Source organism: Grampus griseus (assembly GCF_964374135.1).
Source record: "Grampus griseus genome assembly, chromosome: 7".
NCBI classification, from domain to species: domain Eukaryota; kingdom Metazoa; phylum Chordata; class Mammalia; order Artiodactyla; family Delphinidae; genus Grampus; species Grampus griseus.
Genome location: NC_139001.1, coordinates 53,021,836 through 53,036,203, shown reverse-complemented (window position 1 = coordinate 53,036,203; position 14,368 = coordinate 53,021,836). Strand labels below are relative to the sequence as shown.

At 39.2% G+C, this 14,368-nt stretch overlaps 1 protein-coding gene across 1 annotated transcript in view; it reads right to left on the bottom strand.

Annotated features, from left to right (window-relative positions):
* CWC22 (CWC22 spliceosome associated protein homolog) overlaps positions 1 to 13,890 on the bottom strand; it is a 63,322-nt gene extending 49,432 nt beyond the window's left edge. Inside the window, exon 1 of the mRNA XM_082657927.1 lies at positions 13,865 to 13,890. The gene's annotated coding sequence lies outside the window, so the exon portion shown is untranslated. The remainder of the gene's footprint in view (positions 1 to 13,864) is intronic.
* Between the last annotated feature and the right edge of the window lie 478 nt (positions 13,891 to 14,368).

The window sequence follows — 14,368 nt, the reverse complement described above, 5'->3', positions numbered from 1 at the left end:
AATTCAATAGCATGGGGGACAAAAAAAGAAACGAATGGCACAGCTGTTAAAGAATAAAAGAGGCCTAACAGACTTAACATATGTAATATGTAGACCTTGCTTAGATCCGAAGTTGAACAATTTGCCCTACTCTAAAATGGGATTTCTTTATATAATATAGCAGGACTCATGCTAACTTGAATTCAGCACTAACTCCTCTATGGAGCCTTTCTTCTAAAAAAGGAGATGGACTGAAGGTCTTTTCTCTTTATGGGAGACAAAATAATGGAAGAAAACACTTTCTAGTCCACTAAGACTGTGAACTTGCTGACAATTTTTATATTCACATCATGGTTTTCTGGGTAGAAGAATGAGAAAAGGGTGGGATCTGGACTCTCAGAATTACTTAAATCCTTAGATACATATTTTCTACCCAAGAGAACTTATCTTAGCATGTACCCGAAATAAGACTCATTTCAAAATCAGCTGTTACCTATATAGTGTGCCCAAATTGATAATAAAGGAGATAGTTTAAGCTTTAGTGCCAATAATATACAAACTTTAAAATAGCATTTTCCTCAACTATATTACAGTTCTCCAATGAGACAAGTCATTTTAAAATAATACGATGATGGGACTGCCCTGGTGGTCCAGCGGTTAAGACTCCATGTTCCCAATGCAGAGGGCCTGGGTTCAATCCCTGGTTGGGGAACTAGATCCCACATGCCACAACTAAGAGCCCGCATGCCGCAATTGAAAAAAGATCTCGCATGTCGCAATGAAGATCCCGCGTGCTGCAACTAAGACCCGGTGCAGCCAAATAAATAAATAAATAAATATTTAAAATAATAAGATGATCAGTGTCCCAAAGCTGATAGAAATAGTGCAATGGTGTACGCAGGCGGCCCAACACCGTTCAAAACCAGCCAATGGAAGAAATGCCAATGTATACAGTAGCCCCCAACAAACTAATTTGCCATCCACACTAACAGATTCTATAGCACATTACAATGATGTTTCTGAGATATCCAGAGATGAACTAATTACATTTCCCGTGTTAGAAGTCAGAAACATGTAATTTAGAGTAAGATAACAATAACAACAATAACAAATAATAATACATTATTATAGCCACAAAGACACTATGCCAGGCACTTCATTTATATATTCTTAATTCAACCTTCACGATTACCCTGCTTTCGTGATTTTTTAAGTCTTATTTTTCAGTGAGAGAATTGAGGTACAGAGTTGAAGCAATGTGTACAGTAAATCACAGCTAGTAAACAGCATTAAAATTCAAAAAAGTTTATCTGATGCTAAAACCATCTGATATTGCATCCCAATGAAAATGCCAACATTAATAAATTGATGCCAAATTGGTAAATTATAAAATGTAAACAGATATGATCTCTATTATCCAGAAAATTTTTCTTTTCTAAACTGATCCATTCTTCTAAAGTTCCAGATAGTAAAGGTTTTGATGTTAATATAATGAGGCACTACTTCTTTTTAAACATGAATAATTTTAAGGATTCCCTTGTTTAATTTGCATACCTAGAATTCACTGTGACCAGGTAGGTACAATATGAAAAAATAAATCACTTGACTCTATTGTGCAAGACCTAGTATTTTCCTTGACTATCCCTCTTGGGTCTTAAACCTGGTTTCTCTTCTCAACCTACCTACACACAGACACAGGGCAATTTTTAATGCCTTTTATTTCAAATTACCTCATCCATTTAAATTTAATGACTTTTCTGATCAGTGTCATCTTTCACCTTTCTTCCGTTTAACCATCATCATCAAACATTTTTCTGGCAATCAAGTACAACCTGTTACATTTCTACCTCCCAAAAGGTAAGTGTGAAATTGACAATACTGCAGACTGCTACCCAGTTCTAACAAAAAATGCATGAAGTACTATCATCATCCACATTTATATAGAATATGCCTGTAGGGAAATAATGAGAGTTCAACATGTGCATGCTTGATACTTAGACTAATTGGAAATTCCTGCAATGAGAGCAATTTATCTAGAATTTATAGCTCTCACTGCTCTTCTTAGCATCACTGTGTGGATTTTATGATGAATTATTAAATTTCTCTCTCCTTGCCACAAGTAAGCAACTCAGCAAAACCACACCTGCTCTCCTGAGCAAGAAGGATATTTTATAATAAGATGTAGCTTCAGCAAGCATCAGAGAGCAAAATATTCAATAAGATTTGTAAGAAATGCTTTAGACTGCTAACTGGAAACTCTGAAATTATAAATTCCACAGTTATCTCAAATATTCAGAAAATGAGAAAATATTCAAGTAATGGCTGAAATGTAATGCTTTCTCAATCATTTCAGTATAACACATCTATCATTGTCCCTTAGGTGTCCTCAACCTATGTTGGAGGAACTTGTGGAAGCATACTGTCCTAAAATTGTTAAAAGAAGTCAAAGAAGGACTTCCCTGGTGGTGCAGTGGTTAAGAATCTGCCTGCCAGTGCAGGGGACACGGGTTTGAGCCCTGGTCCAGGAAGATCCCACATGCCTCGTAGCAACTAAGCCCGTGTGCCACAACTACTGAGCCTGCGTTCTAGAGCCCGTGAGCCACAACTACTGAAGCCTGTGCACCTAGAGCCCGTGTCCCACAACAAGAGAAGCCACTGCAATGAGAAGCCCATGTACCACAACAAAGAGTAGCCCCCACTCGCCACAACTAGAGAAAGCCTGTGCGCAGTAAGGAAGACCTACTGCAGCCAAAAATAAATTAAATTAAAAAAAAAAGTCAAAGAAGTGGATTTCCTTTAGTTTGCTCTTTTGCATTCTAAATAGTAACAGCAGGTGTGGCAAACTCCAAACATTATAACAGAGTTAAAAACAAACTTTAGTTGCCCAGTGGAGAAAATAGAATATTAAATAGTATTCAAAATAAAAGCTAGTTTAAATCTGTTCTTAATAAAAAAAGGCGATGGTATCCTCGGGAAAATCTACTAATAGGACCCAAGCTCCTGACCCTTCCAAATGGTGATTTTCCTGTTCAGGGAACAGATAGGAGTAACAGATGGGTCACAGTTCTTTGTTTTTTTTTTTTTTTTTTGGCCGCACAGCATGGCTTGTGGGATATTAGTTTCCCGACCAGGGATTGAACCCACGCCCTCCACAGTGAAAGTGCAGAGTCCTAACCACTGGACCACCAGGGAGTTCCCTGGCCACAGTTCTTAAGCATTAATGACAAAATTGATATGGCTTTTCCCTATTTGTACTGAAGGAAAACTCCATTGTTTAAAAAAAGTGATTCCTTAGTTTTTCTTGCTGTATTTTTGGATATATACATATTAGTGAGAAATTTGCCCCATGATATGCCATATAAGAAAAAAATGATACTGTAATTTGAATTCAGCACAGGTTCACAATTTCAAGAAAATAAAAGGGCCAAAACTTTTTAGGAAAAGTCACCAGGGTGACAATCCCTTATCTGCAATTCTGAAATCTGAAAAGCCTTGAAATTCAGATTTTTCTTTAGCTTGTGCCAAACTCATTTGGCAGCAAAATTTGACATGCACTAACTTGAGACTTAATGTGATTCTTCACTTGATGCACTGTGGAAATATTACATGTATTTGATTACAGGATGTTGCCCTGGATCCCCAAAGGGGAACTACTTAATAAATATATCTGCACTGTATTTCTTCCCTATAATCTGAACAGAATTCTGAACATCAAATCAGAATTACAAATAAAGAACTGCAGACCTGTCCTCCCTGTTTGCTTCCTGGTACACCATTGTACATCAGGTATGCACTCTGATGCATAACCATTTGAATAACTGAAGGTTACCATGTTGAAGTACAGGGTTAAAAACTGTGCAGATAGTATTGGATATTGTTTGGGTTTTTAAGTGATGAGGAATAAACAATATAAAAACCCTTGACTGGTCTCTGACCCTATGTAGGGGAGACAGGACCAACTTGGGGACATCTTAAGACAGTGAGACTCAGATGAGTTAAAAAAATGACAAAAATCTAAAAGTTCTTATCATTTTAAGGAATCAGTAATACCAATATTCATATTGAAAATTACTCATTATAAACTGGGAGGAGGTATTACCCCCCCATTCATTTCCTACACGATGAAACCAGTCCAAATTAGTCTGTGTTTAAGTTACCAAAGACATTAAAGTGATATGATCATTTGGATATGCTACTTAAACACTTTTTAAGTAGCATTCTTTTGTTGGTACATAGGAAGATCCATCCTGTAATGTGCTGCTCTTCACCAGAATGCAGGCTCTATGACAGCAGGGAAGTTGTCAATTTTTGTGTTTCCAAATTTCTATCAGCTATTTCTTGATTTATAGTATTGATTTCCACATGAATTGGTTTTAAAGAAAAATTCTATATGTTGAAGTTCTTTACTGATTCATTTAAATATAAATTATGTCATTTATGGGGCAAATGCCCTGGATCCTACCCCCTTTCTACTTCCAGTCTCTTTCTCTACACAACCAGGTTTTTTTGGTAGATGAGTCCACACTGGCTGCCTCTAATTCTTAATCTCCCATTAAGCCCTCTTACGCACCACAATCTGGTTTTCCACTCCCACTATTACATAGTACTTGTCAAGGTTACATAATGACCTCCTTGTTGCTAAATCAAGGGGCCACTTCCTTATTTTATGATGTTGTTTCTAGCACTTGGTACTGCTAACCCCCTTCTTGAAGTTCTCACTTCTCAACTTACGGGGGTGCCAAGTTCATCTGGTGTTGCTCTTGTCTCTTCTTCTGTCCACCCCTCTAACATTTTACTATCCCATAGAGTTTAATCTTTGCTCATGGATTTTTATCTGTTTTGTTCATTGCTGTAATCCCAAAATAGAAGTCTCAATATTTGTTAAATGAACAGATGAATAGTGCTTATCTTTTCTTTCTCCATATTCTTTCTGGAAGACCATCTCCACCCTCACATCTTCAACTCATATTCATAAGAATGACTTTATTCCAGCTCAATCTTTTCTACAGTGTTCCAAATCTTTATCGCCAAATGCCTATAGAAACCTCCATGTGGATGTCCCAAAGGCCCTCTGAACTAGGGGAGTCCCAACTGGAACTCATTTCCTCCTCTCCTCAAACCAGCACTTCCTCTAAGATATTACCTGTAAAGCTAGCCAAGTGACAGTTTCCTTTTCCTCACTCCCAGTCAGTCATCAAATCCCACTGATTTTGCTTTCTCAGTTAATAGGAGATAAAATCAAATCTCCCCATTCTCTCTGCCACTGTATACAAGAGAAAGTAGGGGGAAGGCTCCATTTAGGGAAGATCCCATAATAAGATAATCCTCATTTCATTTTAGAAGAAGGCAAGTCGGTTTTGACCTAACAAGATTTCTCACAAGGTCTTCATCTCTTGGCTATAAGAACTTGCCCAACTTGCCTCTAAAAAATATATGCATACTACTGACCTGTAGGGTTCCACTGCATTCTACCCATGCAGGGTAAAAAGATCATTTAAATATCTGCAAAGCTATCCACAGAGAAATCAGGCCTTAAATTAAAAGTACATCTCACTATGATAAAAACTGTAAAAAATACAAACACATGAGGGCTAAACAATACACTACTAAATAACCAAGAGCTTACTGAAGAAATCAAAGAGGAAATCAAAAAATACCTACAAACAAATGACAATGAAAATATGATAACATAAAACCTATGGGATGTAGCAAAAGCAGTTCTAAGAGGTAAGTTTATAGCAATACAATCCTACATCAAGAAACAAGAAACATCTCAAATAAACAACCTAACCTTACACCTAAAGCAATTAGAGAAAGAAGAACAAAAAGACCCCAAAGTTAGCAGAAGGAAAGAAATCATAAAGATCAGATCAGAAATAGAAAAAGATATGAAAGAAACAATAGCAAGATCAATAAAACTAAAAGCTGGTATTTTGAGAAGATAAACAAAATTGATAAATCATTAGTCAGACTCATCAAGAAAAAAAGGGAGAAGACTCAAATCAACAGAATTAGAAATGAAAAAGGTGAAGTAACAACTGACACTGCAGAAATACAAAGGATCATGAGAGATTACTACAAGCACCTATATGCCAACAAAATGGACAACCTGGAAGAAATGGACAAATTCTTAGAAAAGCACAATCTTCCCAGACTGAACCAGGAAGAAACAGAAAATATAAATAGACCAATCACAAGCACTGAAATTGAAACTGTGATTAAAATTCTTCCAGCAAACAAAAGCCCAGGACCAGATGGCTTCACAGACAAAGACTATCAAACATTTAGAGAAGAGCTAACACCTATCCTTCTCAAACTCTTCCAAAATATAGCAGAAGGAGGAACACTCCCTAACTCATTCTACAAGGCCACCATCACCTCGATACCGAAACGAAACAAAGATGTCACAAAAAAAGAAAACTATAGGCCAATATCTCTGATAAACATAGATGCAAAAATCCTCAACAAAATACTAGTAAACAGAATCCAACAGCACATTAAAAGGATCATACACCATGACGAAGTGGGGTTTATCCCAGGAATGCAAGGATTCTTCAATATACGCAAATCAATCAATGTGATACACCGTGTTAACAAACTGAAGGAGAAAAACCATATGATAATCTCAACAGATGCAGAAAAAGCTTTTGACAAACTTCAACACCCATTTATGATAAAAACTCTCTCAGAAAGTTGGCATAGAGGGAACCTACCTCAACATAATATGAAAAACCCACAGCCAACATCATTCTCAATGGTGAAAAACTGAAACCATTTCCCCTCAGATCATGAACAAGGTTGCCCACTCTCACCACTATTATTCAACATAGTTTTGTAAGTTTTAGCCATGGCAATCAGAGAAGAAAAAGAAATAAAAGGAATCCAAATCGGAAAAGAAGAAGTAAAACTGTCACTGTTTGCAGATGACATGATACCATACATAAAGAATCCTAAAGATGCTACCAGAAAACTACTAGAGCTAATCAATGAATTTGGTAAAGTAGCAGGATACAAAATTAATGCACAGAAATCTCTTGCATTCCTATACTCTAATGATGAAAAATCCGACAGAGAAATTAAGGAAACACTCCCATTGACCACTGCAACAAAAAGAATAAAATACCTAGGAATAAACCTACCTAAGGGAACAAAAGACCTGTATGCAGAAACTCATAAGACACTGATGAAAGAAATTAAAGATGATACAAACAGATGGAGAGATATACTATGTTCTTGGACTGGAAGAATCAACACTGTGAAAATGACTATACTACCCAAAGCAATCTACAGATTCAGTGCAATCCCTATCAAACTACCAACGGCATTTTTCACAGAACTAGAACAAAAAAATTGCACAATTTGTATGGAAACACAAAAAAATCCCAAATAGTCAAAGCAATCTTGAGAAAGAAAACCAGAACTGTAGGAATCAGGCTCCCAGGCGTCAGACTATACTACAAAGCTACAGTAATCAAGACAGTATGGTACTGGCACAAAAACAGAAATATAGATCAATGGAACAGGACAGAAAGCCCAGAGATAAACCCACGCACATATGGTCACCTTATCTTTGATAAAGGAGGCAAAAGTATACAATGGAGAAAAGACAGCCTCTTCAAAAAGTGGTGCTGGGAAAACTGGACAGCTACATGTAAAAGAATGAAATTAGAACACTCTCTAACATAATACACAAAAATAAACTCAAAATGGATTAAAGACCTAAATGTAAGGCCAGACACTATAAAACTCTTAGAAGAAAACAGAGGCAGAACACTCTATGACATAAATCACAGCAAGATCCTTTTTGACCCACCTCCTAGAGAAATGGAAGTAAAAACAAAAATAAACAAATGGGGCCTAATGAAACTTAAAAGTTTTTGCACAGCAAAGGAAACCATAAACAAGTTGAAAGGACAACCCTCAGATTGGGAGAAAATATTTGCAAACGAAGCAATGGACAAGGGATTAATCTCCAAAATATACAAGCAGCTCATACAGCTCAATATCAGAAAAACAAACTACCCAATCCAAAAATGGGCAGAAGACCTAAATAGATATTTCTCCAAAAAAGATATACAGATTGCCAACAAACACATGAAAAGATGCTCAACATCACCAATCACTAGAGAAATATAAATCAAAACTACAATGAGGTATCACCTCACACTGGTCAGAATGGCCATCATCAAAAAAAATCTACAAACAATAAACGCTGGAGAGGGTGTGGAGAAAAGGGAACCCTCTTGCCCTGTTGGTGGGAATGTAAATTGATACAGCCATTATGGAGAACAGTATGGAGGGTCCTTAAAAAACTAAAAATAGAACTACCATACGACCCAGCAATCCCACTACTGGGCATATACCCTAAGAAAACCATAATGCAAAAAGAGTCATGTATCACAATGTTCACTGCAGCTCTCTTTACAACAGCCAGGACATGGAAGCAACCTAAGTTTCCATCAACAGATGAATGGATAAAGAAGATGTGGCACATACAGACAATGGAATATTACTCAGCCATCAAAGAAACGAAATTGAGTTATTTGTAGTGAGGTGGATGGACCCAGAGTCTCTCATACAGAGTGAAGTAAGTCAGAAAGAGAAAAACAAATACTGTAGGGTAACACATATATATGGAATCTAAAAAAAAAAAAAGCGTCTGATGAACCTGGGGCAGGACAGGAATAAAGACACAGACGTAGAGAATGGACTTGAGGACACAGGGACGGGGAAGGGTAAGCTGGGATGAAGTTAGAGAGTAGCACTGACATATATACACTACCAAAGGTCAAATAGATAGCTAGTGCGAAGCAGCTGCATAGCACAGGGAGATCAGTTTGGTGCTTTTTGACCACCTAGCGGGGTGGCATAGGGAGGGTGGGAGGGAGACGCAAGAGGGAGGGGATATGGCGATATACGTATGCATATAGCTGATTCACTTTGTTATACAGCAGAAACTAACACAACACTTTAAAGCAATTATACTCTAATCAAGATGTTAAAAAAAGGGCTTCAGTGGTGCAGTGGTTGAGAGTCCGCCTGCCAATGTAGGGGACACGGGTTCGTGCCCCGGTCCGGGAAGATTCCACATGCCGCGGAGCGGCTAGGCCTGTGAGCCATGGCCGCTGAGCCTGCGCGTCCGGAGCCTGTGCTCCACAACGGGAGAGGCCACAACAGTGAGAGGCCTGCGTACCACAAAAAAAAAAAAAAAAAAAAAAAAAATGTTAAAAAAAAATCTCACTATGATATATTCAATCATTCCACACTTTCTAAATTTCCTTCTAAATTTCAAAAATGAAAATTCTGTCTCAGTGTATCAACAATCTATATCCTTATATTAATCTTTGACAGAAAAGAGTTCTTGGGGTAGCAGTCCCTCTAATTGCTGAATAAAATAAACCCTAAGGGACATCGTTACTGCTACTGTACCCTCAATCACTTGTACTTGACCCCACCTCCCACAAGCCCACCTCGTCTCGCCTCAGTTTCCCCACACTTCACTTGGTTCACAGCTCAACTGGCTGGCAAAAGAATTTAACTTTCCTCATTAACCCCAGCACCTCATTCACTGGACAAATATTACCATTATGGGTTTTACTGGTCTGTGATTAAGCTCAATTTATACCCATTTTCAAGATAAGAAAGAGACAAAACCTTACATTTCAAACCTATATCACAACCCTCACCACTTTACTTAATATATATCTTATGGCAAAGAAGTAGCTCTAGTGCTTCTAATCACCCACTGAATAGCTCCTTTCTCATTTTGTCTTAAAGTTTGTATTTGCGCAGGGGAGTCTCCTTTGTGAGGTCATAAAAACTGAAAAATTTTGTACAGATGAGAAAACAGAACTAAAAAAATAATAATAATGAGGCTGGTGCCATAATTGATAATTATATTAAAAAGTGGTTCACTCTGTAATGACCTATATGGGAACAGAATCTAAAAAGAGTGGATATATGTATAACTGATTCACTTTGTTGTACAGCAGAAACTAACACAACACTGTAAATCAACTATACTCCAATAAAAGTTAAAAAAGACAAAAAGCTTACAAACTCCTAAAAAAAAAAAAGTGGTTCAGAAAAGCACTTGCTGAGAAAATGAGGAAGTATAAGGTTAAGAGAAAAAGCCAGATGGTCTTTTTCTACTTTCTTACCTTACCCCCTATTCTTCGGAAACAAATTAAGAATAGAGGGTTAAAGGCATTGTCTGTTGTATAGTGAGGGGAGATATATGTTAAGCTGCACAGGAGGCACTGAGGTCTGAGAGATGAGAGTTCCTATCATCAGACAGAGCAGAGAAGTGCTATAGCAAGGTTATAAACTCAATACTACTGGAAAAAAGGAAGTGCAACTAGGTGGGTCTGGGGCATATAGAAAGAAATGGGTTTAGAAGCTGAATTTTGAAGGACAAGTAGGAAAGGGAGAAAAGGTCATTCCAGCAATGAGACAGCATCAGTAAGGACTCAGAGATGAAAGACCTTGTAGAAGAACACTGGATCCTTGAAGTTCTTGGTCACTGTTATATATCCAGAACTTAGGACAGTGCCTGCTACTTAATAGGTTCCAATTCTAATATCAAATATAAAAAGAGGTGTGTGGACTTTTGATTATTGCTCCTATTTCTTAACTCCCTATAATGATATTTTGACAACTTCTTTACCAAGGAATACCACAGCAGCCTTGTCCCACATATCAACTCCTATTTCTAGGAACAGCCAAGCTATATGTCATCAATTGCATCATGACAGTCCTATCAGGTGCCATTCCTTATCTGTCTTCATCCCACATTAACCTGGAGAGCAGCTTGAATATACCTCCCTATTGCCATGAAAAAAAGAAAAAAGAACAACAAAAAAAAAACAAAACAAAAAAACCCAGTTCCTTTGAAGGCACTGCAAGAGGAAATCTGATCCTGGAGGTGCAGTTACTTCAACTTACCAAAACAAGTCTAATTATTGAGGATGCTGCATGCTTTCAAACATTCATACCACTTTGTCTCCCCTCACCCCAAATCTGTTCATCAGCTTGCCTAACTAAGTATATGGGCCGGATATGTTCACCAACTCTCACTGCACAGCTTTATAAGTGGGCTTGCTGAAGAGTTAATGAAAGCGCCATTTAGTAAATCACATTCTAAGTTTTAAAGAAAACTTGGATGCCGTGTCCTCCACAGAGAAGTTTATGAACTATCCCCTAGACACACAGCACTACATTCTACTCCAGAGGCTCCTGTCCCCAGGTTTAGAAGAAAGCTGTCCTGGTAAACTAATTCAGGAAAGGACTCAGAGAGTAGCTTTTGAGATGGAAGTACTGAATTCTAGTCTGATCCATTTATGAGTTAGGATCAAAGTCAAGTTAAACATGAACCTCCACTGGGTCTCTCCCTCCCATTAGCCAAACTATTCGATAATTCCAGGAGCCCTTATGTCCTCAGGCCAAGGCAGCCCACACCATCTTTTTGGTATCTGTTCACTGGGAAAGATTTATTAACTTAGTTACAAATAGCAAAGGCTTGCTTTAATCATTGCTTCCTCTCCAGATATATTATTTCTGAAGAAAATGCTTTGAAAGTTTGTACTCTGTTGTAGGCCTTGAAATGTCTCTTCCAATGTCCACTTGGGAAATGTATATACTGAGATAAAATATTCAGGCTACAGGTTTATTACGTCTGGAAGTTTGCTAAAGCTAATACGCCAGAGCCCTTTTTGTTCCATTATCCTCCCACGCTAGGATTCTCAGATTTAAACAGAGAAATAGAGAACTGCAGCAAGGAAGCCCTCCAAGTCATTAGTGGGATCAGCTATATTACCAATAGCCACTTCTTTCTTGAACTAGCTCTAGGCCAGTCATGACTTATATCAAGTTAAGGATATACCAGGTAGTACAAGATTCAGTCCAAATACAAGTGAACCATAAACAGAAAATAATGTTCAAGTTAAGGCATGGGCATTATAAATACACAATGCATCACTCTGTACACTCTTAGGTGGTCTCAGATACAAGGAGCCACTGCAGAACTCTTGGCAATGCACAATCATCAGGGAGGAGACCTAACCTCTAACAATGCAGCAGCTGGGAAAAAGGACAGAGCTAAGAAGACTGGTTTAGGAAAGACAGTTGAGCAATCTAGGAAGTGTCAGAACTCCAGAAGTGATTGGAACTAAGCTATGCAACATGAGGAAGGATGTGGTGGCATAATAAGGAAAATACTGGCTGGCCACAGATCAAACACTTTGGAGCAAAGAAGGCAGCAAACCTGATTCTGGGAGTAGGGGTGAACCACAGCCGATACCTAGGAGATGGGCTAGAACAGTGGCTCTCAAACTAACTGGCATGAGAATCTCGGGAATGCTCTGGCAAAAAAGACAGTGAAGGGTCCCTCATTCCCCAGCTTCTGATTCAACAGGATTGGGGTGAAGCTCAGTAATTTACATTTCTAACAAGTTCCATGGAGATACTGACGCTACTAATTCTCCTGATTCAGGACACATTTTCAGAACCACTCGGTCAGGCAGGATATTAAAGGTTCTTGGCCTCTGAAGTCTCAGTGCCTTACATGCATTATTTTTCTTCAACTTCAAAACAACCTGTAATTTTTAGACAAGGAAGCTGAGACTAGATATGTTAGGTAATCTGCCCCAAGTGACAGATCTAATAAGTTCTGAAACAAGACTGGAATCTTTGGTTTACTAGTCTTTCATCCAGTACCAATTCAAGTAGGCCTCCTCCTCCTACAGATACTAGACGCTTCTTATAATCAAGATCACACTTTTAATGCCAATTCTAAATCCACTTTTCCACAGTAGGATGTTAACTGAGGTGAACTGGCAATCCTAAAACAAGTTCAAATACAGATAAGGAGGAGGCCAGTTAACTGGTTTTCTGAAGCCCAAGTTTGCTTGTTTCTCTATCTGCTATTCCTAGTCTGTGGAAACCTAAAAAAGCAAACTCTTACCACACTTTCAATCACTTAATTCTTGCATCTGGAATAGGCTTTCCCCATTTTTTTCGTTCTCCATTTATCTCAAAGAATTGTTTTAAGAATTAAGCGAAAATCGGTAAACTGATCATTGCAGTTGGAGTCAGTAAAATTAACTATGATATTATATTACCGTTACGTGCAAATGTACGTACTATAGGATTGGAGCTCGATAGAGATGTGGAGACTGGAGACCCAAGTTTGGGAGTTATCACCTTATTGGTGGTAGTTCAGGTTATGGAAGGATAAAGGATGACAGAGAAAGAACACATGTAATGAGGAACGCACAGTCTCCAGTAATAAATACTAGTAAGCGTCAAAAATTACGCGGCAAATGAATGAAAAAGAAACGACTAATGAAATTTTAAAAAATCAGTCACATTACGCCGCAAAGAGGAATGAGAGTGAAACTTCCACTGTTTTTTAATTAACTACCATTCATGGATCCCACAACCGTGGCCCGACGCCGGGGCACTAAGAAAAGGGCCTTGGGAAGCCCAAACGACTCGGGAGGCTCTAAGCGATCCGCGCCCAAAACACACGCACACGAAAGGCGAGAGTACCAGCACTGGCGCTGGATTCCACAATAAAACCACTGCGGAGAGACAGGCCCAGGAACCTCTCGAGGAAGCTACTCTGTCCGCGCAGGCGGGGCGGGAGTTCATCGCTGCCCCCTCCCCACCCCACCCGCTGGGACTCCTCGGCCCGACCGACACTCACAGCCCAACCTCATGGGCCAGCGCGCGGCGGGAGACCCAAGCGCACCCCAGAGTCGCCCACGGCCGTACCAGCGAGTCCGCACCCACTCCTGGTTCCCCTTCACTTCCCACCCGGTCTGGCAACCCACCACCCCCACTTCAGTTCGCTGCCTGTAGCTAGTCTACGGAGTTCGGTAATTACCTGGCGCTCCACCGCGCCGCCATTACACCGGACGCACGTCACTTCCCCTTCCCGGCCCGGCGGTAAGAGGAAGGCGGAACGTGAAATACATAAAAACCTGACGCTAAACTGACTTTGATACCTTATCCTATTAATTTATTTAAAGTACCATCTTGTAATACCAGATACAGAGCCGTCCATCCGGCCACATTTTTCCCTTCCCAAGACGCCGAAAAAAGAGAAGTTGACACAAACTACAAAATCCAGAACCCACCGCCAATGAGGACGGAAATTACGTGCTCAATTGTAGGCTGAGAAGGCAGCAAAGCACGACGGGAATTGTGGTTCTTCCGGATAAGCGCCAGAGAGAGCGTGCTGGAGGCTCGCGACAAACCTGGTCGTGTTTAAGAGTTTTTAAAATTTACTTTAATCTGTAATTATTTCTCAGCAGTCGGCAAGAAAGTAGACCTTAGTGTAGTCACTTTTCCGTGAAAATCTTAAGGAGAGCAGACACCTTCTTCAGAC